The 25,922-nt window shown below is 30.8% G+C and overlaps 1 protein-coding gene and 2 long non-coding RNA genes across 3 annotated transcripts in view; 2 read left to right on the top strand and 1 right to left on the bottom strand.

Annotated features, from left to right (window-relative positions):
* The window catches only part of LOC136796131 (uncharacterized), a 107,883-nt gene extending 97,852 nt beyond the window's left edge, over nucleotides 1–10,031 (top strand). The window contains exon 3 of the long non-coding RNA XR_010843831.1: nucleotides 9,565–10,031. This is a non-coding gene — a long non-coding RNA (uncharacterized lncRNA). The remainder of the gene's footprint in view (nucleotides 1–9,564) is intronic.
* The window catches only part of LOC106687074 (bicaudal D-related protein homolog), a 254,517-nt gene that overhangs the window by 204,400 nt on the left and 24,195 nt on the right, over nucleotides 1–25,922 (top strand). The gene's annotated exons all lie outside the window — the stretch shown is intronic.
* Nucleotides 11,464–18,536, bottom strand: LOC136796132 (uncharacterized). Its single transcript, XR_010843832.1, has 3 exons — nucleotides 18,395–18,536; nucleotides 15,506–15,623; nucleotides 11,464–11,558 (listed from the first exon to the last, which is right to left on the bottom strand). It is a non-coding gene; the product is annotated as an uncharacterized lncRNA (long non-coding RNA).

Here is a 25,922-nt window from a genome sequence, read left to right as displayed (position 1 = left end):
GTTGAGAAGTTTCATTTTACACTGATCTGATATTTCCTTTCATCAGAAATGAAGAATCCCGTTTTGTCCTTTATCCCCCACATGTAATTATTTTTGAAACATTTCTTTGATTTAAAGCTAGTACAATTTAAATAATGTAAAAACAAATAATACAAGGATTGTGTTGTACAGTTTATTAGTGGATTTAAGTAGAACGATCTTGAAATGATGAAAATCAGGACAGTTGACCACGCCTTTTAACGATATGTTTAATCAATTCAAAACACAATTACCTTTAATGGGATTAGTGAGGTTTAATACGATTTCACATTCTTTTACTGCATTTGTGCGCAGAGGTTTTCAACCAAGGTAAACAAGGTTACAAGTATGTCATGTTTGTGCGTGAATAAAGTGTGTTTTGCTTTCAGCAGTATAAGACTATGGCTATTTCGGAATGATCTGTAACATTCATTTAAATTTTTCTTTCAAGAGCTTGACTATATTTTGTCCTATCTGGCATCCTTTAGTTTTATTATTGGGTCGGATAATATTCCAGGTAATTTAGGAGTTTTTTCCTTACTCCTACTCTTTCTGTAATAGACTCCTATGGTGTTTATCCTAATATAGTCGAAGGCACATCCTGGTCAGTAGTGGTGGGCAGCTATAGACAGTTTCGCTCCGCCCACAACTTCTTCTATATCTGGTCCATTGTAGGTAGAAGAGCTGTCTCTTTTGGACAATCATCCGGGTCTTGGATAGCGGGGATGTCCCACTACCTCAAAGCACTTTGAGTTTAAATATTATTGATCATTGGTCAAAGGAGGTCTATTTTCCAACAAAATTCTTGTTTAAAACTAGTTTCCATCTAGTTGCCAACTAGTTTCAATCCTTAATAGAAATGAAAAAATATATATTTCACTTCACTATAGTTACTATTTATGTTTAAATATTTAGCATCTGTATTAGACATTATCAAATCCAAATGCAGCACATTGCATGAGGAACTCACTCATCATCCTGATCTCCCTGCACAATCCAGCATGACCCATCCCTACAATCCTTCCCGGAGGTTGATATAGGTTTGTTCAGAGACCTATTATAAATAATTATATTCGAGATTCTCCGCTTATGTTCTGAGCATCTGGGGCTAGTGTCCTTTACTTAACTATCAATTGTAATAATCTTTCACATTTTTTATTGTTTTATAACGAAAAAAATCGCATTTTTTCACAATATTGGTACCATGTCACAATAATAAATTAAATTAAAGAAAGTTATCTCACAAAACAAGGTGTTAAAGTCATTTTTTTTTTTGGACCTGAGGGTATATTATGTTATTATAGGCAATTAAAATTAAAAATAAATTAATTGAACTGGCAAATACAGTATCTATTGGGATAATTTGAAATTTCTCCAACTAATAGGTATTAAATGGGTACCAAGATAACAAGACTGACCCGAGCAACTCACGAACAAGGTGTGGTCAGTATTATCTCCCCAGCGCTTGGAGCAATTGCATGCTTTAGCCGCAAGGCACGTGACTGATCCTTAGGTCACTTTCCATCAGGAATAAACTGAACCATTCTACTCCACCGTTTTGAAATAAAAAATAGATAATTTCACGTATTAAAATAAAATGATTGATAAACATTCACTACCGCTCAGCAATGAAACCATTATTACTATTCTTCATTCTTTTGTACCATACAGAAGGCCGTGACCGCGGTGACGTCACAGCCTGACTCAGACGCACTCTCGCATTGGCCCAGATCCGCAGCCGCACCGCCCCATTTACATCACAGTAGCAGCCTAGATCGTGAGGGCTTGTTATCTCCCCTGTTACCGAACCACTTTCGGCTACCGAGGGTAATCATTCCAGTTACCGACTCATCTATGGAAATCATATCCGGTTTTTCAGCACGGCGGGTTGGCAAAAGCTTGGTAGCAGTTCCATGTCCTTGAGGTTACAAGGAACTTTCGGCCTAAGGCAAGAATGAATATCCTTCTTATCATTCTCCTACTTTTCAATGTTTTCGATTGTCTTTATAATGGCATTAAAAAAAGGGAGGCCGTTGTAGCTGAGGGAGTTGAGGCACTGGAGCTGGTTACAGTCCGGCCTAGTCGGGTTAAATTTTTTTCTCGGTGATCACACAGAATGAAAACTCGACCATCCACTCTGGTTAGAATAGATTCGCTACCAACTGGTTAACCCCCATATTTTAGATCAGTTAGAACAGGGGTGGCAACCCCTAATTATCTTGCGGGCCACTTCAGAAAAGCTGCCCACTATTAGATTTAGATCCACTACAGACATTCTTTTAGTGTGAAAAATAACATAATGAGTTATTATTAGTTATTTAATAAGTTCTTAATCTAAAGTTATAAATAAAACAGGCTGTCGTTTCTTCCCAAGAATTTTATTTTAAAAACCAAGTTGATTTTTTCTCTTAATTTTGACTGTAGATTTTTAATATATATGTATATATGCACAATTAATTTATTTTTTTAATTCATTAGTTTTTATTTACTTTTGCCATTGTAAAATGAATATATTTTGTAAAAGTGTGATGAATCTCGCGAGCCGATAAACATGTACAAGGAAGGTTGCGGGTTGGCCACTCCTGAGGTAAAAAAACAATCATACATTTCGTTACCAGCCATCTATTAACATCTAAATAAATATTAAGATTATAAGAAAAATAGGCACATGATAATAAAAGTAAAATATATAATAATATGATAAAAAATGAAGATGAAATTTTCAGCGATATAAATAAAAGTGAAAAAAAGGGAGTTTATAAATTATTGATTTTTTTGATTTATGTAAAATTCGTAAAGAAGTAAAGAACATGTTTTGACTGTTAGCTAAATACATAATAAACTGAATAAGCATAACTTTAAGTCATTTTATTATTTATATTACTCCAACCAACAAGAGATGATATTATCTACTTCATTCTCGAAAATGATTATCGTTTTCTTAGAAAACACCGTGTTTATAACGTTAACCAAATCCACTATCAGTAGCAAAGTGCTTATGGTATATTCTTACAATGTCAGCATTTCTATTCTTTTCATTGTCTCCTTCATAGGAGTGGCGAGATGAGTCCCACAGACACAGATGCAAAAAGGGCGCCAAATTTACCATGAAACCATTTTCATATTCAAATTGTGGTTAAGTTTTTCTTTGATGATATCAGTGTTTTGATAATAAAGCAATAAGCAATAAGTAATTTTATAGAAATCATAAAATATTTATGAGACCCTGTGTCATGGAGGGCGCATTTTATCAAACTCGTCCTGGGCGCTGATTTTTCAAATTCACAAAGGGTGAAGAAGGTCCTCACTACGACTCTGCTTGCGGCGACTAAATGTACTAATATATAGAAAGGTGAAAAAAGGGGACAAATTATCATGAAATGATAATAAACGGGATAATAAAGCGATGAAACGATATCGACTATAAATAGTTGGATAAGTTTAAAAAATAAGGATAGGATTTTCTTTGAAATTTGAATATTTAATTAATTTCGGAAAAAGGCATACCTTGGGTCCTTTTTTCAATTCATTTTAGGTTTTTTCCGCATCAAACAAAGCAATATAATCAATATTTCGTTCTTGAAAATCCTTGTCGCTCAGAAAAGATTGTGGTCCATACTCTCGTATTTTTCTCGATGTTATTTTAATGTGTATAGTGTTAACGAATCCTTAATTCACCATCAGTTGGTTAAAAAATCTCTTGTGATACTCCGCCCTCAAGGACTAAAGAGAGGTAACAACCTCCGGTTCCGGTCTGAGTCAGCCGTTACTAACGGATATGTCTTCCGGAAGCTGTCTGGACCGAACGTGCCAATCTATAGTTACTTGATCATCCTTCAAGCCCCTATCTGATATTTTATCAATATTTTCGGTCTTTTACTCTTCTTATTTATCAATTGGAGAAGTTTGTCGGAGGGTGCGGTCAGCAAAGAACAACATAAATAAACAAAACAATATTTATTTATTTTATGAGACGTTTCGACCTGAGTTTCAGGTCTCTACATTGAGGTAAAGAAATTTAAAAAAAAATTAATTAATACTCCAAACTGTATTAAATTAGATAGAAACTCATTTTTAAAATTACTTGCTGAAGTATATCCCATGGCCAGGAGTTTGTGTATCGGGATGCTGTACTATTAGATCCGTTTGGTACCGGCTCGAGCCTGAGGCAGAGAGTGGCGATATCTTAGATATTCCGAAATCACCCCAAATTTATCCGTGACGAGAAGTGTAAAATTGAACAGTGTCGAGTAAAATCAAGAACTCGAAGTTGCACTTTCTGTCTAGATTAGAAAGGCGGTGGAAATTGAGCAAACAGAAACATGGTGCAGTATGGTCAGCGCCTCACGGTTTGACCCCTGACCTCCTCCCCTCTCTCTCATTATATGTGTTCATATCTTCGCCCCGTTTGCTTAATGGGCTTAGTAATGTGTGTGTTGTATCCAATTATTCATAGTTACTGAAATCGAAGTAGCAATGGACCTGATTTTAATTTTGACCAATGTGTTTAACTATATTTTTTATAATATAATTGTTATATCTACCTATTAGTCAGTTGTCTTTACAATTACTGACAGTGTGGCCGGCAAAATGCTTCGTAAGAATACAACTACAAAATTGTCTGATTTATTCAGATTCAACAGATTCCATATTAATTCAGACATGGCCAAAAGGTAGTCGAATCCTACTTTCTTATGGGAATATTTAAAGTTAAACATAATGAATTGAAACATCACTGTTTGACCGGAGATGATCCGGGTGCGATTAAAATAATTCAAATTGTACCCAAACTATTTAGGATCACGTGATCCCAACGTTTCGCCCTTCTTTGCAGCGCTTCATCAAAGCTAAAAAGATATAAACAACTAAAATAATGCAACAATGTAAGAGAATAAGATAACATAAACTAAAATAAACTAAGGCATAGAAAAAATATGAGAACATATAGATGAAAAAGAGCAAAGTAAATAAGTACCTTTTATTAACATGAATGAAATAAGTACTTTGTTATATTATGTTAGTTATTTATTTTTTGGTTCTGATGAAGCCCTGCAAAGTGGGGGGTAACCTTGATTCATAATATATAGTTTATTTAATATTAGAGTTATTTTGATCACACCCATACCATTTTCCTTTTATTAAAAATAATTAATTATTACAAAATAGAAGTTAGATGGAATTATAAACCAATTAATTCAGTAATTTTTATTACTACATTTCAAAGATCCAGATAATACCAAAAATCTTTTAATTTTTTTAATTCCTCTATTTATAAGTAGTTTTTAAATGATTCGACTTATCTAATTTTTGGAGATCAAACTTCAGATGCAGGTGAGCTAACAGAAGTAGTAACAAAATACAAACAGCCCGAACCATAAGATAAAAGTAATTTCAGTAACACTATGCCAGGTAGCAGTTCCTTTATTTTAGTAACACTATAGCAGGTGACAGTTCCTTTATTCAAGGATTCACAGACTCCAGGATCTGTCAGCAGATGGTCCTTGTCCTCTTCCGCTCGTGACCGTACTTCCTTCACGACATCCTCCTCCACTACTTCCTTACGCCATTGTTCATCCTCATACACTATCAGCTTCAATATTTTTTTCTCACACGTGACATAGGAAAAATTAATAAAAATTTAAAAAACATAAAATGGCTTATTTTGGATATATCATATTTAATTTTAAGAATAACGAATATCAAGTTATGTTACATAATGTATGAGGCTGCCAGATTTGCTTCGAACAGCCCTGATGAAGGTGGGAAACTCTAACCGAAACGCTGGCACTATTAAATAAGTTATTTTAATTTATTTGTAATATCCTTTAATAATACCCCACTTATTCCTGTCGAACAGATCCGTTACTTAGGACTACATCTCGACAAACGACTGACATGGAATCCTCATACAAGACTAAAAAGACAAGAAACTGCTCGTAGATTCCGACTATTGCAACATTTACTAGACAAACGGTCTAAATTGCCAATCCATTACAAAAGACTGATCTACATGACTATTATAAGGCCTATCTGGACATACGGAGTTGAACTTTGGGGCTCCACTAAACCATCAAATTCCTCCAGAATCCAATCCTTACAGTCCAAAATCCTTAATGCTCCTTACTTTGTCACAAATCAAGTCATCCATAAGGACCTCAATATTCCATATGTTGCCGATTTGGCCAGAACCAGATACCGTTCCTTCCATAATAAACTTCTCAACCACCCAAATCCACTTGTTTCTAACCTGGCTTCTCCTTCATTACCTAATAATCCTCCTAGGCGTCTGAAAAGAAGATGGCCTCGAGATCTTCTTCTCTAGAAATGTTATTGGAGTTCTATCAGTGGGTAGATTCTCCACATGTTTTTATCATGTTACTATGTCACCTACAGCAAATTTACTTGTTGTATATATGTGTATACAGTTGTAAATATCAATAAATAAATTATTTAAAAAAAAAAAAAAAAAAAAATTATTTGTGTTATATTTTGACCGCACCCCCCAACCATCTTCTCCTCATATAATTTATCCACGGTCAACTATCTCTCATCATTACATAATGTAGTTTAGTTTTCTTTGGTAACTTTACATTGGTCTGCAGTTTATTCAAATAAAAGTTGGTTGGATGCGCGTCAAATAGAAAAAATAAATAAGGAATACAAAATTTTCTATAAATTGTACCGACCAATCAGCCTTTCAATCTTAATAAATCTTCAACATTTCAATAACTCTTCGTCAGAGCTAACAAAAAAACATGATGTTTCAAAAACTTTTATACGTTTAATCATTCTGTCAAGTGACCTCAGAGAGTTTCCAGAGCTGGTAAGAAACAATAATATGATTGGGACCTAAATTGTTTTTAATTTAAAAATATTTATTCATTTTCTAGTTTTTAGAATTTATATATATACATATTATAGAATTATATATAAATAATTTACCTAATTTTTCTGAATATGAAGAAGATGGTAGAGGGTCTCAGTAGAAAGGAACAAAAAATAGTTAACAACTATTTATTTATTGACGTTTCACCCCACTTTACAGGGATTCATTAGGGCTAAAAAAAGATACAAACTCAGTAAAAATATGCTAAAAATGTGAGGTGGGGTTAAAAATCATATAAATATAAGTGAAAAGTTATATAAAAATTGACAAAAAGAAATAAAAATAAGATGTACTATTAATTATAGAAAAACTATAGCGCTATATAAACTATATAGTACATAAAAAAATACTATAAGTATATAAAAAAAGAAATAACATGGACTATTAGTTTTTAAATAGTTAGAGTAAAGAACAGGAGACGTCAAAGTTGAAGAGTAGATGTAAGAGAATTTTTTTAAGATGTTTATTGATGTCGAATGAAGGAGGATTTTAAAAATAAATTAAGATTATATAGGGAATTGGGTTCAGTTTAGGATTTTAAGGGTTTATTTTCATTTAAGCTCATCGCCAAAAATTTTGTGTACATTTTTGTTTCTTTTTCTTATTTTTTTGATCCGAAAAACTTGATTAATATAAAATACAATTTTATATTAATTTTAATTTCAATTATTTGTGAATATAAAATAGAAGATCTCTTCTATTTTGACTTACGAAATGGTATACAACGTACAACATACACATTACATGTAATAATTGAGAATGCTGGCGGAAACGAAGCATCTCACTTTTTCAGGACAAGCAACCTCGTTTTTACTTCTTTTGACTTTTCCAACCTGTTGGTCATCTATGATCAGAAACATGTATTATTAAAGTTAGAAAAAGAAAAAAAAGTTACCTAGTTTTCCCTCCTCAGTCTTCAAATTTTTAAAACTCTTTTTGTAATATTTTATCTTTTGTGATCGGTATTGCACAGTTGATTTCATTTTCTTCAGACTTGCATTATAATGAGAGTCTACTCCATATCTATATTGACTGTTCAAAACCTATGTAACAATAATTGCTATTTACAATTTATAAAATAGTAATACTGTGTTTGAAAGAATACACTTTGAAATATAACTTGACATTTTCATCTTTATTTAAAATAAAAATATTCAATGAATTCAAATATAGATTGTTACTCAGTGTGGAAATACTATTTATCACTTTCAATATTTCCGTAGAACTTCGTTCCATTCGACTGAGCTAGTAGGGTTTCCGTTATTTCGACTATCACTTGTAGTTGGAATATACGATTCCTTTCGGTATTACCTAACTAAAATATACTATTCTGCCTTTGCATAACAAGTTACTTTCGAGGGTATAACGCGATTATGTCTCCGAGCTCTAACTGGATGTGTTATCCAACTTTGTGATAAAGGAAAAATCCTCCAACGATCCCACGCTTTTTGTGACGTCTCCGAAAGGAAGACGGTGAAAAGAAGAAATTGAAAAAAAAAATTCTTAAAATCAACCAGGTCGAAATATCTCACAGAAAAAAACTGCGATTGCGTTGGTGCAACCTATGAAATAATTTTTGAATACATATGTAGAAATCATGGTGCGTTGTGATGAGATGGATAAAAATCCAAATTTTTCACTTACTCACTCTAGTGCATTTTTGGCATCTTAAAAAATACAAAATCTACAAAAATAAAGCACTATTTTAAATTCGTCTTCAGTTATTCACTTCCAGTACACTTTTGGAAAAATGATTTCCAAGAGAACTTCGTTTCTGGCAAAATCAAATTGGAAACTTTGGAACAGCTTAGTGGACTTTATTATTTGTAAGCACATAAAAAAACTGCAAAATATTTTAGAATATTAAATTAAGTAAAAATATTTTTATCATCACTCCTGATGTATGCTTAGAAATATTGAAATTATAATTTGTGTGATGATGACTGAAAATATCATATAGTGTTGAAATAGGTATTTCTAAATGCAATATCATCTTAAATCCATCATCTATGTTATATATAGGGGTCGTTCATCAACTTCAAGCAGATTCTAAAGATTCACTAATTCTCGACACATTTTCAAGTACTTTTAAATTAAAAACACATAGAAAAAGGAAACAAATCCGTCTGTCAAAGCCTGTGAGCAATTTTAACTAAAAAACATAAACAACAAAACTTTAAAAAATAAATAAATAAGTTCCATGCTTTTAACAAGTAAATAATTTAAAACAACACTATGGTATTATTCTTAAAGAAACAAAACAATAATATCAAACTGTGGTGTGGCACTTATTCTTCACATATAAAGCATATAGATATTTTAAGGGTTGTGGTTGGGTTCACGGTATGTGAAGAATCAATGGTGCAAAGTGTGCATCAATACAATGGTAATAATACTGCGAATAATACTCATGTTTTTTTTAATAAAGTATATTGATTGGTTGCTGAAAGTATCGAGAATAGTTTGTTCCTATAAGTACATAAAATAAATATCTTTTTTAATTTCTCAAACTTATAATTTCAATAAATTAATTATTTTTCGAATTTGGATTAATTAATTTAAAAAAAGAACCACTTAAATGAATTTAATGTTTTTTAAATCACAATATTATTTAATTATAACTTTTCAATATATGCTAATAATGTATTCTCATTTTTCAGGTGAGTTCAACTGCTTCTCTCGTTTTCGAAATGTGCACAGTGATGAATCCATGGATGCCATATGGTGACGTACCAAAATTGAGTATTTCTTATAATAATAAATACATATAGTAAAAAAATTATCTCATAGATAAATAGAAACAGGAGGAAATTCACTAAACTGCTCTCCTTAGTTAAATTGCCCTAACTGAATTTCGTTAATTTTGAGGAAATTGAATTGTATATATATTATAAATATGTATATATTATTAAATATATACTAGGGAGATAAACTCTGTCCGCTAACGACAGACCAACTCCCATTTTGTAAATTATACAACAGTCCATTTAATTGTACTCCGTTGCTCAAATTGTATAACTGTAACTTGAATGTATTCTGTAGTTTAAATTGGATTATTATATATGTTTGTATTTTCAATATAGTGTAAGCAGGATAAAAAATTCAAGTCTTTATCCCAGCATTTCAATTTGTGCTTTAATTTATTTTCTCTTCAACAACTAATCACTTTTTCCTCTAAATTTTTAATCCATTTCGCTGCTCGATAAGCGATAAGCACTAAAGGTTACTAATTAATAAATATATAAAAACATAGCTATATATTATTATAAAGGGTGAGTATGACACTGTTACTCCGGTTTAATTATGGATGATTTGATGTAGATAACCGTTTACATTTATTGTTTTGTTTTTTTCGCAAAATGCGTTCTTCATCAGTTAAACTCAATTTTTTATCCCTTATGTGTAAAATAAAATATTACGCAGTGATCACTAAAAACCTTTTTTATTTAATAGAGAAATATATTTCTATTTTAATATATGATGTAATATATTTTAAAATATGTTTTAATATACAACATATTTTTATTGAACTTTTTGGCTCTTAAATTTAAAAATTAGAGTAATAATCACGCCTGTTACGAAGCAGTAAGGCTATTAGTACAACATATAGAAGACATTAAAGATTTTAGATATATATAAAAAAAATGTTATTTTACAGTAAGAATAATTAACTAACTAAGGGGGGAAACTATTAGTCCTAGCTTATATAATTTGCGATTATTTATTAGGATATATGATAATAGGAGATATGTTTCTTCAAATGGATGGGCACATAATATTCCTTTTTTTTTTATTATTGTTTTAAAAGGATTTTTAGGTCCCATATGGAATCAGAACCACAGTAAAGATAATAAATAAATATTTTTTACAAGGTCCAAAAATATCTTAGAAATACGCAAGATATTTATCTAGGTGAGAAAGTATTATTTCCTGGATATGTAATTCAGATAATCGAATTCAGGGGTTACTTCATACTGCAGTTTACCGATAGCTGTAGTTTGGATCGAACAATTTCCCCTATTATAAACTTTCAAAATTAATTTAGATAGAACTTTCCTCCTTCCAAAGAAATCTAGAGAAAGTGTCACAAAAGTGGGATCGTTATTTTATATTATTTATGTACTTTTTACTCTATTTATTTTGTGAACAAAGGAAGGGGTACCACTTCAGACTAAACGATCTTCTTGTCTGTAATGTCAGGAACACGTAAAGCTGTATCGAAGCCAAGGATAACGAGATCCCGTGACGAAGGGAGGGTCCTTTGGTAATGGATAGTTCCTGTTTTCTAGCAATCGATCATGTATCGAACCATAAGATCAAAAGTTTATAGTAGCAATATGTAGAATCGAATTCTATTTGCAGTACTGCATCTCATCATACTCAATTTACTTCTCATTGACGATAGTCATCCCCTATTAGTTTTTATATCCTTATTGCATATCAGCTCTATTAATTAAAATTAAATTTTTAAAATACCTGTTAAATACATGCTACCCCGATCGAATCTTAAATAATATATCATAATTTCAAGAAATTTGTAATCGTTTTACTTTAAATACCTTTGAATCAGAATCCGTTTATTTTAATTGTACTTCGTAGTTGTTGGAGGATTTTATCTTGCGAAGGTTCGCCTGGAGAGAATGAAAACTTAAACCTGCATCAATTAAATTATTAATATAAAAATTTATGAATAAAAAAATGATTAAAAATGTCTCTTAATAAGATATTATTTATAATTTTATGATTATAATTTTTAAATTAAATACTCCTAATTTATTAGAGTTATTATTGTATGTTTTTAACATTTTTATATAATATAACAGCGATGTTAAAATGTTAAAAGGAAGCATATATTTGACTTATATTTTCCGTCTAATCTCAGACTGCACACTCCGCTAAGCGTGATACAACCTCATTAAATGTGGAGATCTAAACAACACTATCTTCTATTAGACCCTCTGTAACTACCTACTGACCTGTCATAAGTTGACGTTTCTCATTAACCTGTTACGATTTACCGTTTTTTTTTGTAATTGTCACTATTATAACTTTGCGCCACAGTGACAATTGTTCTGTTCGCTCTGTTTGTTCCGTCTGATTCAGTTTACTTTGGCTACTTCTCTCTCCTACACATCTTTATTACATTCTTCAATTTTGGTATGTTGTTAACTTATATATTCATGTCTATCTCAGCGAACATCATTATTCTAAGTAAAACTACTAAGTTAGTTAAAAGTTCCTGAGATATAATTTTTCATAAACCAAATTTTTTTTCTAGCAACAAGAAATCAACATTTTGTGAATTTATTTTGGCAAATATCATGGAAATTACTACTTTTACTCCTGAGAACTAATAGGCATATGTACGTCATTTAAATGGATTGGTAGTTTTCATGATATTTGCCAGAATACATGAAAAAAATATTGATTTTTTGTTATTAGGAAACAATATTGCTTATTGAAGACGGTTTCTCGAAAACTATTGAACGCAAACAGCTCTATGAAGGCTCATATTTTAGAAAGTTTACTCTAATTTAAATGAACTTTTATTGAGTTTTAAATGTTAGCATTTTTAAAGATATGGTCAAGATATCAGTTGATAACCTACCATATTTTTCTTTTAAAGTTTATTTTATTTAAGCTCATTTTTATTATTCAAACTTGGTTTATGTTTTACTAAAATTCAAGTATGAGGGAAGATTAATAAATTTTCAAAATATGAAACCAAAGCACCGTCAATGTCAAACTATAAAAAAATATTATAACCATTTTACAATAAAAAAGGTAAAATATTTCCGAGTTAATTTACAGAAAATTCAAATTTCTAATTTTGCTGAATTAAAAATGAAAGTGTTCTGAATTATACTTTTAAAAAAATATTTTCGTTTATTTTTTCACAAAAAATTAAAATAACAGAGCATTTGCTGATTTTGTAGTATTTTCTATCTCCTTCATATGAACTCTATTTCCTTCTATATCTTTCATCTCAATGGCGTCAGTCATGATTTTATATATATATTTTTTTAAATTAATGTTATGAAGGATTTTTGTGTTAACATCATCAGTAGCCTACCTAGGAACAGTTCATCGAGAAAAATTATTGTAAATGCAATTTTTTCTCTGTGAAATCAGAATTATGAAATTTGTATAAAATGCGATAATTGCTCATATATAGTTATGGGCAGTTCGAGATGGAGGTCTTTAGGAAATGCACTTTCGTTTAGAACTAAATACGTAAATACGAACTAAATAAGTCATTGACTTTAGTCCCAATTTTTAATAAAATGACCTGCCACACTCACACACACTATTGGCAGCACTGGAGTACATTGTACCGGATGTCCTTGTTCGACAATACTCTTCCGGACGGATGACCTCCGATTTGGGGTAGGTCACCGCACCCTGCGGATACTAGAATTGTCTTAGTATGGCAGGTCATCACAGGTGGAAGGCTCTAGAAATGACTGAAGTGTGGATGGGAGGATAACTGCGAACCTGACAACTTATGAAATGTATTCCGGAAAACGGTAATAGTATCATGACCAATCTACTTAACAACTTTTTGCTAGTTTTTGTTGACCGTATATTGAATTGTACGACTGAATAGTAGATGTACCAATAATAAATGTAATTATAATTTTCGTTAAATTGATTCTTGGGAAAATAAAACACGTTTCACTGTCGTGACATTAGAAATGTATTTCTGGTAAGATTAATATGCTTGTAAGTATGTACATTTTGGAGTAAATATCTGTTTCTGCATTTTTTATGAATAAAAGGGAATCACCAAAGTGCCAATTTGTGTAAGTATTGTTAGCTGTCAACCGTTAAACGTAATGTTCATTTTAGTGACCTCTAATGGTTCACGCGAATTAAAATCGATCCTTTATCTTAACAGATAACGGTTGTAAGCACAACCTCTATTGGTGGAACTGGCAACATAACTAATCGATTGTCCTTCACCTGGCTCGTTCGATTTCTCGAATTTATAGTTCTTCTTGTCAATGTTTCTGGTTTTGTGCCCATTTACATGAAATAATTACGAAAAAATTAGCTGTAAGAACTATTATTGAGTCCCATTCGTTGTTAATCAATGACTGCACAATACATCTCTTAAATATAATTCAAATTTTGGACCTAGGAAGACATTTTTTATTTTAATTTATTAATTAACATTTACAACTGTACATCATATGCAACAAGTTAATATGAAGGTGTATCATAATGGTATGATACAGCCATGGAGAGAAACTAACCATTGTTAGTTCTCTAAAAACATTTTTACAACATAAGGTGTCGAGGCCATCTTCCTGTCAGGCGCCTTGGAGGATCGCCAGGAATGAAAAAGGAAGTAAGGTTAGAAACTAATGGATTTGAGTGGTTAGGGAGTTTATAATGGAAGGATTGATATCTGGTTCAGGCTAGATCGGATACACATGGAACATTTAGGTCTTTATGGATGATTTTATTGGTAACAAAGTAAGGATCATTGAGGATTTTACGAAGGATTTTGGATTGTCAGGATTGGATAGGAGAGGAATTCGAAGGTTTAGAGGAAGTCCAAAGCTCAACTCCGTATGTCCAGATGGGCCTTATTCTTGTCATGTAGATCAGTCTTTTGTAATGAATTGGAAGTTAAGACCGTGTGTCTAGTTAGTGATGTAATAGTCGGAATCGACATGCAGTTTCCTGTCTTTTCAGTCTTTTTGTGTGAGGATTCCAAGTTAGTCGTTTGTCAAGATGTAGTCCAAGGTAGCGGATCTGTTCAACAGGAGTAAGAGCAACATTATTAAAGTATATGTAGGACAGTCTGCAGAACGACAAAGAGTAAAGGTGATTTGATGGGATTTATTTTTATCCTTCAATTTCGGCACTATTCTTCGAGGGTTGTGATATGTGATGCAATCAAAGGGTTATTATTAACGGCGAGCACACATGTGTCATCAGCATACGTGGTGAGGATAGTTTTAGGATTTGTTGGGATGTCAGCTGTATAGACGGTGTAGAGGATGGGACCGAGGATACCACCTTGAGGAACACCAGCAGATTGAAAATAGAGGGATGAATAGGAACCATTGTGGTTCTCTTGGAATAATGTATCAGTGACAAAGGAACGGATGATGAGGAAGTATGTAGGAGGTAGGAATTTACGGAGTTTGTATAGAAGTCCTGGGTACCAAACTCGATCAAAAGACTGCTGTATATCCAAAAAGACTCCCGCGCAGTACATTCCGCTGGACAGACATAAATGATTTAATTTTAAGCTCCGTACTTCATATATTGAAGCAATAAAGTGCTTCTTGAAAAACGTGGGAGGGAAAGAAATAAACAAAAAAAAGGTTTAAGAAAATTTATTTGGATTAATTTATATTATGTTGGATATCCCTACATAGGGGATAGAGATGATATTTATGTGTTGACTTGAAAAGTTCGGTATAATTTATATTCAATCATAATTGTAGTGTTCGATTGACGGTATTCTAAATTAGAGTTATTGCTGTTTGTTTTTTTCTAAATTGAGATGTACACTAACAACTCCCTAAATATAAATAAATAATTTCACAATTGCTTTGTACCCTAATCCAAAATAAACTGATATACCATCCCAGGACACGGCCGTGATGTCACCAGAGGATTCACGCTTTCTACCCCTGCCTGGCGAGATGTCTTCATTCCTGCCTCTGTGATCCTTCGTGGTCCGCTGATCGTCGGTGCAGATCTGGAAACATAGGGTCGTTGAATATTCACCCTCAGAAAATATTCAAAGACTCTTCTGAGTACCTAGTTATTGTTATGTCCCATCATTCTCAATGAGGATCTTTTTCAGTTCAAGGCATCATCTTCTGTTTGATTTAAAACAAATGGAATATACAATAAGTGCATAGAAAAATATTACTTTACATCCAACTCTTTTATTTATTCACATGATTTTTAACCCTGAATCAATATTTCAGGATATTCCTTCATAACAAGAATAATTTTTATTCATTAAGGAAACATAAAAAAAAAAATAATAAAAAATCCGACAAAAACAACATTTAAGTAATTTTATAAGTAACAAGAACAAAAATCACAACACTGGTATGACAAATTGAAAATAAAGATGAACTAGACACTACATTTTGAGTGCTGTGAACTCATTTATTTTTTGGTATTGATTTTTTCGGTTGTGTAATCCGTTTCAGTTTAATATATAAATAAGTAATTTAATACATGTATTTTATTGAACATACGATTTGATATAAAAAAATAGACAAATAATTTTAACTTGATCCGTCAGACAAAACTGTCACATAAATGGTTAAATAATAGATAAATAATTCGTACGGATACATTAAGACATTAGAAGTGTTGTCTGTCAGTTGAATTAATTAATATGAATTAGAAATGGATAATTTATATTTAATAGTGTTATTGTTAACGTAATCTACATTTGGTTTATGAATATTTCAGTAGGGAGTGTGTATGTATTGTGGAATACACTATAATGTATATTAAAGTATCCGGAAGATGGAACAATACTAGAAATCACAAGGTTGTGAACGAATGGGCGATTTGAATGGAGAATTTATTTTTAATATATTCTTTTATGGTATCTATAAGAATATCACAACAAGCAAAAAAATAGATACAATAATTACTTCATATGCTTGATTAAATTAAATATTATCTTTATAAAGAGATATATAATCATCGCGAGAAAGATCTAAAGGAATAGATCTGCATGTCTTGCCTTTTAAGTGAATCGAGAGTCAGTAATAGATGAAAAATCGGTGGCAAAAAAATTATGAAAAAGAAAGATTCTTGGTAGATATAAATGACGCCAGAGAGAAAGACAAACAAAACAATTAGTACAGCAGCTTTCTGGAATGGACTACGTGGTATTCAAGCAAACAGCCAGTTTTGTGACTTTTTCGGCAATATCAAATAGGGATGAGAAGCATATTTGTTCTTTTTTAAATATTTGGTGGCTTAGTGGGTCTTATATGATTATTATAACAATTTAATTTGCTTATAATAATTGATTATTTGGGGGCTAATTCTCGTGCAAAAGACACCCAATATTTAAAATGTGAGAATTATTAAATAATTTTATATAACAATAATAAATAAATGAATGAATAATAATAGCTATGTTATTAAAAATTAAATTAAAGATTGAAGGATTGGAAAAATCGACTAACATTTATAGAATTATCGAATAAAAAACTGACATGAAAATAAAAAATAAAATAATGATGATATAATTATATGATAAAAACAAATAAATACAGAGTTTATTGTAGAATATCTTGCATTTGTCTGGGCTTCAAACTTCGAGATGAAGTTGGATTTCCTACATTGAAAGCCACTCAACTGCTGGATTACTGGGCATTGAAATTTGTAAAACTTTTTTTGTTTAACCCATGGATTGATTCCAATTGTATTTCACGATGAAATAGACTAATTCTCATAAACCAAGGAGCATCTACTTAGATTATTAGGATCTTCTTTTTAAAATTATTATAATTTTGTACCTTTCGTACAGGTTGCTGTACTCAAAACATCACATTCTTACTGTGAAGTTTGTACTTTAATATAGACTTGTAAATGAGAATGGTTGTATCTGGTTTTAATCTAGAATTTATATTGACGAACGAATACATCAATAGCAGCCCATAAATATCTGTCGTTCTGAAAGATCAACACAGAACTATAATAACTGGAGAATCCTCTTTAAAGGAAATGGATCTTGTTTTTGTTTAATTGTTAACTATAACCAATTTTTGAAGACTGCAAATGTTTTTATAATTAGTACAATGCTTAAGATCCGTTTCATGTGTTAATATAAAAACAGAACACTACTCGTTTCCTGCAGAATTTTTACCCAAGCCCTGCGCCTAGATTAACATTTACCAGTAAGAAAATATTTCTAGTAGTAGTTAAATTTGATATTATTTTCCTTCCAACCATTATGCCATTGTCCCATTGTCCCATCTCACATTTTTAATTATAAGTCTCCTTGGCTTCCTTAATTTTTTCTCTCATGTAGGAGTTATCATGGACCACACAAGGATGTGGATTGTCATTATGCCCAGGTTCCCGTAGATGCCCTTGTAGATCTCAGTCACAGATAGCTATCTACAGAAATGATTATTAGCCAAAAGTCGGTTTTATGGAATGAATTAGTCTCACTACAGGGTAATGAAAGCTTCCACTACCTATAAAGTGGATATGTGACCTTTAATATGAGGTGATTGGTTAGCCTCATAAATAGAAGTGACGGTCTGATCTGATTTCTATTAGAGTTAAAAGTCAGACTCATTCGTTAATAATTTTAATAAAATGTCAAATTAAATATTTGTATTTATTTATTTTTTCCTCCAGAGGCCAATATATTGCATACATTTTTGGTAATTAATAAAACTTAGGAAACGGTAACATGTTTTTGTAGCTCATTCTCTTAGAAATAGGCACTTTTAACTGTTTTTAATTTATTTTTGTACATACGAAAAATTACGATTTTCTTTACTGGAATAGTAGTAGCAATACCCTCCGGATTGGAAATATCTTCTGAGTGAAACAAATATTTTCATTTCATAAGAAAGGAATATTTCATTGAACCTTTTGGAGATTACCTCCTTCTACAACAATCAACCTAAAAAAAGTGTAATAACTATTAAAACAAGGGCTTAATATGTTATACATATAATGATTTGATTGTTAGAAATTACATAAATAAATGCAATCTGTGATTTGAATGTCATTAATTTATAAAATTGTTCATAATAATTCGCTATTCATATTTATATAAGTGAATAATGTGAATAAATAATAGCAATAATAATTTTTGTATAACTTTGCAATTCACATGAGATCTGAAAAAAAAATTCATCTTGTAAAGAATTCTGAAAGAGGATTTAATATATAATGGCGGACATTATTACATTAAAGCTCTGGGCTAATGAGATTTCAGTCAAATCAAATAATATTCTTTTTTTTTTAGCTTAAACTTTAATAATAACTGAAATGGTGATTCATAATGACAATAACAATACAAATTCATCATTTTATACGTAAATTATGTTAATAAATAACATCGTACCTTAGAAAACGAAGGAGGCTGGTCAAATTGTAAGATTCAAAATGGTAGAAGAAATCGTTGTGAAATTGCTTCAATAAGTGTAATATACTGTAAGAATCTTATTTGAAATAGAAAAAAAATAATATAAATGTTCAAAAAATACGCAATCCATCGTTGGTATGAATAAAAAATAGTATTAGTAACATTTGATTCCTGTACAAAAATTATGAAAAATTATTATGACGAACTGCTTAGAGTTCTAAATTAATAATGGTGGACACAGGCTTCCTTATTACCAGTGATGTAATGAGAGACAAGTTTCATCAAATTTATGTCGATAATTAATAAAATAAGGACCATGAAGATATCTAGTTCAATATTTAATATTATGGCTTTAATTTTATTAGATTGTATCAGTACGATATATTAATGTTTAAAGTTTTAAACATTTTTTTTTTTAAAGTATGTCTGTTTAAACAGCATCTTTTCTTTTTATTTATAAGATGTAGAGGCGCAAAACATGTTTGGTGAACCGACTCAGACCTTGATTAATAAAAGGGGAATTAATCTCATTTACTTCCTTTAAGTGTTTTGTAATATGTATGTATATATCATTCAATAAAAATAAAATGTGGTCTAGTTTTTGTAGTAAGTCTGGTTTTGTATAATTTATATCTCAGAGTCCTAAGATATCTAAGTTAAACTGTTATAGAAACTACTTAGTATATTGTAACTACATAGATAAATTTTAATGTGAATATTAATGTTGTCCTTTAACATGAGGGATCATACATCACAAATTTAAAATTTACCAGAAATTAGTTTTCTTGATATTTTAGTCTTGGCTGAAACCTAGAGGAGATTTTGGATTTTTCTTCTTGCTTTTGGTTTTATTGTAATACACTATTTGAAAAAACTCTTTTAATCAAGTGACATGGCTTTCTAATTCATTGGGTTGATTAATTGCAAGGGTTGTTTACGAAATTAGGTTGGGGACCCCAGCTGACTCGTTAGCAGATTAACCACTCCGGTGTCACAAACATCCTCTTGTTGACATACTTTGCGCTCATCTATCATCGTGGAGCCATTAAAATTAACAATGATGATAGTATTAGTCTCAACTGTTGTCAGAGCAACTCATCAGTGTGTGTTCGCGGCAATGCGTCTCCAGTATTGACTTTTACTTTGTAGTATTGAAATCTATCTACTCTTTAAGAGCAATGGCGCATACATTCCACTTTCAAATAAATTTGGTCAAAAACGATGGAGCTGTTTTGGCGCCACAATTTTTCGAAATAAAGGTTTTTCGGCTTATGGTATTCAAGACGGCCGATCTGATACACTTACATAGGAAAACCAATTCAACATGAAAAAAGAAAATAGGTTCATCGGTTCAAGAGATAATCATGAAACAGACACATAGAATTAAGGCCATACGATTTGTAGATTAAAACTTACGTAGGTGGTGAGGAAAGAAAAAAATACAATGTATATGTTTGATACAGAATTATTTTAATTTTTCCTACTCTTTTGGATTCTGGACTTCACTCACGTACTAGATAACAATATTTTTCTTAAATTAAACAAGACAGCGTAATGACTGTTAATAACTGATATCCCCTGACTATTTTTTTTAACTATAAAAAATTACTTTTTACAATGAACATTATTAATAACAAAACTGCTATAAATATCAAAACGATAGATGTCCTTATTTATAAACATTTACTAATTTTGTTTCACTAAAACCATTTCATAGGAAAATAGTTTACAAATTAACAATTTTCCGTTACTATCATACACCATAAGAGTTTATATATTTCCTTTGATAACATGTATGGATGTATATCTATTTTCTTTTCACCTTATAGCAAAAAATAAAGTAATATCTGAATAAACGCGATATTGAGTGAGACTAAAGAAATAGTAAGACCAGGGAGAGCAAAGGTACATATTGTCCCATCAATATTATTTTTTTTTGAGAGAGAGATGCATTTTAAAGGGATTTTTTATAGATGCGGCTATAGTTTTATGGATTTGGAATTTAAGAGGGGGGGGGAGACTGCTAAATAGAGTAAGTTAGCCACTTCACGGCAAAAAAATTAGTACTGTCAAGTTCCAATCTTTTAATATTTCTATTCTAAATTGAAAATCACTATTGTTTTCATGATTGTCTTTTAGAAGTATATAATTATTAATGACTACTATAACGTAATAAAGCATGACTGATCTCTATTGATCATAATCTATTAAGGTTATCTCAAATATATATATATATATATATTAAATTGAATTATTTTTTTTTTCAATTGTAAGTCGGTTAAGTAACTTTAATTTACCCCTCACCTTCACCTCACCGGAGCTAATTTCAGCATTATCTAAATGTATACCTTGTGAAGGCACCAGACTAGAAAATTAAAGTCATTTAACGATTTTCATGGCAAATGATTGTTTTGACAAAACTAAAATTGAAATTGTAAATGAACTTAAAGCAGATATTTTTTATATAATTCTGATGCCACGGTGTCTTATAACTAAAAATATTATTTCCCTATATTCCCCAATGTGCTATATTGCCATGCTGGATTATTACCTTACTCCTTGTTACCCAGCCTTTGAAGTCGCCAAAAGTATTTAATAATTTGATTTATTTTAAAAATAACAGCAACAACTAGATTATATATCTATTCTATATTTATAAATCGTACATAGGTAGATATCAATATTTATAAAATGTGTAAGATTGCTGAAAATTTTGCAATGCAAGAAAAAATTAAAACAATGTAAGTAAAAAAAAAAAATGGTTGTATGATATCATCCTACCAAGATCCTTCTTTGTGTATACTTATGAAGCTGTTGGTAACGATTGTAAAACGTGTCTACGTTTTTTTTTAAGTTCTTTATAATATATTTGTAAATTAACGGATAATTAGTGGAAACAGAAATCTAATTGTGTAGCTATTTCTTCAGCATCATTTACGAAAGCTAATTTTGGAAATCCAGGCCGAGGAAACACAAAATACAAAAAGTCAGAGGGATGATTAGGAACTTTAATTTGGGTTTCTTCATCAGCCATAACGAACTTACTGACGAGTGCTGTAGGTGCGGAGCCACTTTCCCCATTCATCGAGTTTGCTCAACTTTCTGCGCTTCTTCCTCTTGTCTGTCCTCCTTTCGCACTTCTTTGTCCCTCGCAAATGGAACCGCATCTAGAAATGGCGCCGGCTCATCTCAAGAAACCTGTTACAGTGTTCCTTCCTGCACGTCAGCTTGGAATGTGAACACCTTGGGGCTTCCTACTTTCGACGACATGTAAGGAAAACAATTACAGGCACGAGGATGATTAAAACAAGTGAAAAAAAAACTTTTTTTAATCAACGTTTTTTCACTACTGAATGAAAGCAGCTTTAAGACATGTGCGACGTAGGAGGTATCTTGAACCGGGGCGCAAAACATTTTAAAATTATTGTTCTATAGGATTTTTATTTATCAACATTAGCCATAAAACATACATTAATAATAAAATTAGGTTTAAAATATGGTAATGACACGTATATACAGGGTGTTTGAGGAATAAATGGCCTAACAGAAAATATGAATTAAGGACTTCAAAACAAGAAAAAAATTCCTTACAAAAGTATGTTCGTTAACGCTTTATATAGAAGATTTTCATTGTTATGAATTATTTATGGTATATTAAATAAATTAATGTGTGTTCCTAATACTTTATTAAAGAAATGTAAACATTAACATTAATAATAAATGTTGTTCAAAGTGATTAGCATTATCATTAAGAGTGACTGAAGTCGCCCAACGGCACTGGATGTTTTGTTTGGACTAACAAGGAGAGTGCAAGGTCTTAGGGTCACCGATTTAGTTCAAATTTTGTAGGATGGTAGATTTAGTTTTCCTATTGATGAAGATATATGGTTATAGGACCCACTATCCAATAATTTATTAGATGTTTGCTGTCGAAGATGCAATTCGCTCGTTAAATTCAGTTCTGTAGCAAACGATTACACGTAATGGGTTTTTTATTTTATGTCTCTTTTTACATATAAAGATGCAACTGAAGTTTAAATAAATCTGAAATGAAAGGTTTAAAGACCAGAAACCTCAAAAGAGTTTTATTTGTCATTATCATTCGTATAGGTACAGAGTAATATATATTACAAAACAATAAAAGCGTTTCGCAAGAAGAACAGGAGAAAAACCATTTAACTGCCAGTTAATTGTGCTGAGCCTTTCTTAATAATTAATTTAATCGCTTTGAATAACATTTAATATAAATGTTAATGTTCACAATTCATTTTTAAAGTTTTCACTAGCTATCATCAATAAAATTAACACCGAATCGAAGAGTATTCAAGGACAAAAAGCTATCTATTTTTACAGTTCTTTTATTGCTAATTGTAATTATTTTTTTATATAATTGAAGAGTGGATAATCAAAAATACTTTAACAAGATAACTAACTACTTAGGCCATTAAATAGCAAGATGTTCTTAAGTAATAGCAAAAAAAATCATATAGATTCCGCCCGAATATTCCATCGTTTAATTAAATTTAAATGGGAAAATAAATATAAATTTGTTATCCTAAAGACCAGAAATTTCAATATATACTGAAATCTAACTTTCCAAGGACGTAGGTACCAAGAGAGTTCAAAATAAACCATGGAACCATTTTCATTTTCAAAATGGGATTTTATCTTTACTTTGATAATGACAATCTTTTAATATTGAAACAATGAGCATTTTTACATAAATTCTAGAAAAACTTTCAGACTCTCACGGTAATGGAGGGCGCAGAAGGGCCTTATTACGGCTGTCAAGAAGTGCACATAAATTAAAGATTTGTATGCTGAAAAGTTTATTTCAGTTCATTCTTCTAGAGATCTCTCTAACCCGTTTGCCTGACAAAGTTCACTCCTTCGAAAATATCAGACCACAAGAGGAGAAATCTTTTAGAAACCGGAAGGAAATTCAGAGCCTGACACATGAAAATGAAGCCTGATGCAGAATAATAATATGATATAAAAAAAGAAGATAAGGCTATCATAACCATTCATATTTTATATTTATTTTAATGAATTAAGTTATTAGAGTTGAGAGAAAAAATTATTCCCAAATTTAAAAAAAATACCATTAATATGGCTCTATACTGGTGCTTCAGGAAAATATGGGATTGCCCAGTCAGAATTAATGTTTCCTGTATGTAAATCAGCTACTTTGTCAATTGAAAGAATCACTTATTAACTGCTAATAACAGTTAAGATTTGTCATTGCTGGTATTTGATTGATTTTTTATATTAAAATTAAATTAATTATTTTTTATTATTAATTGAATAATTGAATACGATTTGAAACCAAATAACTAGTTGATAGATGTAATATTATATCTTATTATATATAATATTACTTAACTTGTCGATTTGAAGGCTGTTAGTTTCACCATTATACCACCTTAGTGTACAGGGCGTCCTTTGGATTTTTATATCTAATCCTATATTGGATAATATTTTTATTGCTAATAATTGTGCCTTGGAACATTCTGAACTTGGAATAGTGACAAGCATAAAACTATTTTCTGTTTTACCTGATCAATACAATTCCTCAATCTTCGGTTTGTTTTTTAACTAAAATTCAAACACAACATTAATTTTATTTTGGAATTCAGGGCAATACTTGTGTTCGTATAAAAATCTGATAACTATAAGAAAAATATTGCAAAAGCTACCTGGGACATTCTACAAGCGGTGTTTCCTCTGGTCCGGAACGAATGTCCAAGCGGCCTTGCTAGGTCAGAGCACAGGTTGGTTCACTGTACCAATCTACATTGTCTGCTGGCCTTTCGCTTCTGAGGTTGTCTTTTCAGCCGTTACAGAAGTTTAAAAATTCGGATAAATTATTGTAAACTGGCCATAAAGTTCAAAACTAAGAGTTACTTTTTCCAATATACATATTTTATATTTTAAAAGACATGTAGTGGTAATAATTTACAGTAAATCATAAAATTAATTACATACATCTCAGTAGTGTTGATACTTTTTTTCAACTACAATTATAAAACTACTTCAGATTTAATTAAATCATTCTTTATTAAGTAGTTGGAATATATTATTATAACATTTCTTTTTTTTTTTTTTTTTAGTGGAGTTCATTTTTTATTATTACAATTTCATATTGTATATCAATGTCCAAATATACCAATTTTATGATACCAGCCATTTAAGTTTAATTCAAAAACTTGGGAGTAATGAATTAAATTAAGGTCGTTGTCTTACTATATATGAATCTTTCTAGATTTTGAGTTAGAGACTTTTTCAGAGGGCCAATGTCAAATGTACAATAAACAAAAAACTTCCAATGAGCTCTGAAACATCTTTTTCTCAAAATGTATAAAATGGAAAATCTTCAAGTGCCAAATATTAAGAAAGAGAGAGTGAAACCGTTCCAAAAGTTTTTGTTATTATTGTATAATTTCATATTAATAAAAGGTGGGTTTAATGTGGTTCATAAAACTATTCCTTAGTATTTTTGATTGATGTTTAGTGATATATATATTTTTAGTTAATATTTATAAACTTTTTATCTCCATGATACTATTGGAAACGGTTTAAAGAGTCGATATCGAACGTCAATGATCTCTTTGTTTTTAAATATCTCTCCAACCGAAACTGCTGGCCCAACAGACCATGCTCAAGGACAGCCTTTGTCGTTCCCGGATAAATTTTTGTTCTATTTATTTATTCATTTATCATGTCCGCCTACGTTTAGTTTAGTCTATTTGGGAATTATTTGCATCCTTATTATTTTAAATATAAATTTATATTTTTATTTTATTAAATACTACTGGATATGGTGGGTATGATATGGGAATTACTAAGTATACCGATAGTGGATATGACGATTAAATACCCAATTTCTAAACATCACAAATGACAGGTTCATAA

Source organism: Halyomorpha halys, unplaced genomic scaffold (assembly GCF_000696795.3).
Source record: "Halyomorpha halys isolate HHAL.00 unplaced genomic scaffold, Hhal_1.1 Scaffold912.1, whole genome shotgun sequence".
Taxonomy (NCBI): Eukaryota; Metazoa; Arthropoda; class Insecta; order Hemiptera; family Pentatomidae; genus Halyomorpha; species Halyomorpha halys.
The sequence above is the reverse complement of the archived record's forward strand: the minus strand, read 5'-3'. Positions and strand labels throughout refer to the sequence as shown.